Below are 1907 nucleotides of genomic sequence, written 5' to 3' on the forward strand. Positions count from 1 at the left end.
GATGCTGAGCCATAAGCTAGGCTCCCATAATCCAGACGACACTGGATTAACGCCTGGTAGAGGCGTGACAGGGTAGATCGGTCGGCGCCCCAGCGGGTGTGGCTCAAGCATCTCAGAGCGTTTAGATGCGGCCAACACGCCTGTTTAAGCTGCCGAATATGAGGCAGCCAAGTCAACCGGGCATCAAAAACTACACCCAAAAACCTGTGGGTCTCCACCACAGCAAGGAGTGCGTCGGAAAGATAAAGCCGCAGCTCAGGATGGATTGTTCGGCGCCGGCGGAAATGCATAACGCAGGTCTTGGCTGCTGAAAACTGAAAATCATGCGCTACAGCCCAAGACTGCGCCTTGCGGATAGCGCCCTGTAGCAGACGTTCAACAGCTGCAATGCCAGTAGAGCTGTAGTAAAGGCAGAAGTCGTCAGCATGCAGGGAAGCGGAGACAGAATTTTCCACCGCTGCAGCGAGCCCGTTTATTGCGGTTAAAAACAGGCAGACACTGAGGACAGATCCCTATGGTACCCCGTTCTCCTGGACGCGGACGGAACTATGGGAGGCTGCGACTTGCACGCGGAAGGTATGATACGACAGATAATTGCGGATAAAGATTGGTAGACGGCCCCAAAGACCACATCCATGGTGCGTAGAAATGATGTGACGACGCCATGTCGTATATGCCTTCCGCATGTCGAAAAAGACAGCGACCAGGTGCTGGCGGCGGTCAAAGGCAGTACGGATGGCCAACTCCAGGCTCACCAGATTGTCGGTGGCAGAGCGGCCTTTACATAACCCACCCTGAGACGGAGCCAAAAGGCCCCGAGACTCCAGTACCCAATTCAAGCGCCGGCTCACCATCTATTCGATAAGCTTGCAAAGAACGTTGGTGAGGCTAATGGGGCGGTAGCTGTCCACCTCCAAAAGGCTCTTGCCTGGTTTCAAAACGGGGATGACAATGCTTTCCCGCCATTGCGACGGAAACTCACCCTCGACCCAGAGAAGGTTGTAAAGGTCAAGGAGGCGTCGCTTGCAGTCCACTGAAAGGTGTTTCAGCATCTGACAGTGAATGCGATCTGGCCCAGGAGCGGTATCAGTGCAAGTGGGAAGGGCACTGTGAAATTCCCACTCACTGAATGGAGTGTTGTAAGATTCAAAATGGTGGGTGCGAAAAGAAAGGCTCCAACGTTCCATCCGCTCTTTAATGGAGCAGAAGGCCAGTGGGTAATTGGAAGAAGCGGAACTCAGAGGAAAATGTTCTGCCAAGCTGTTGGCTATTTCGTCGAAGTCTGTACAAACTGCTCCATTCAGTGAGAGCCCAGGGCCGCTGACAGGGGTCCGATAGCCATAGAGGCGTCGGATCTACATCTACATCTACATCTATACTCCGCTAGCCACCTTACGGTGTGTGGCGGAGGGTACTTATTATACCACTATCTGATCCCCCCTTCCCTGTTCCATTCACGAATTGTGCGTGGGAAGAACGACTGCTTGTAAGTCTCCGTATTTGCTCTAATTTGATCTTGGCCCAGACCTGCGCTGGAGTGAGATGGAGGCCAATGGTGGACACATACCGCTCCCAGCACTCCTGCTTGCCTTGGAGGATAAGGCGGCGGGCCCGCGCACACAGCCGTTTGAAGGTGATGAGGTGTTCAATGCAGGGAAGTCGCTTTTGACGTTGAAGCGCCCGCCGGCGATCTTTAATGGCCTCAGCGATCTCAGGTGACCACCAAGGCACAGTCCACCGCCGAGGGGACCCAGAAGAACGGGGAATGGAAGATTCTGCGTCAGTAACGATGACGGTGGTGATGGAGTGCACCACCGCAACAATGCCGGCATTAGAGAGAGGCTCAGTAGCGACAGTGGAGGAAAACAAGTCCCAGTCAGCCTTAGCCATGGCCCACCTGCAAGGCC

The sequence above is a fragment of the Schistocerca serialis genome, chromosome 4 (genome assembly GCF_023864345.2).
Source record: "Schistocerca serialis cubense isolate TAMUIC-IGC-003099 chromosome 4, iqSchSeri2.2, whole genome shotgun sequence".
Classification (NCBI taxonomy): Eukaryota; Metazoa; Arthropoda; class Insecta; order Orthoptera; family Acrididae; genus Schistocerca; species Schistocerca serialis.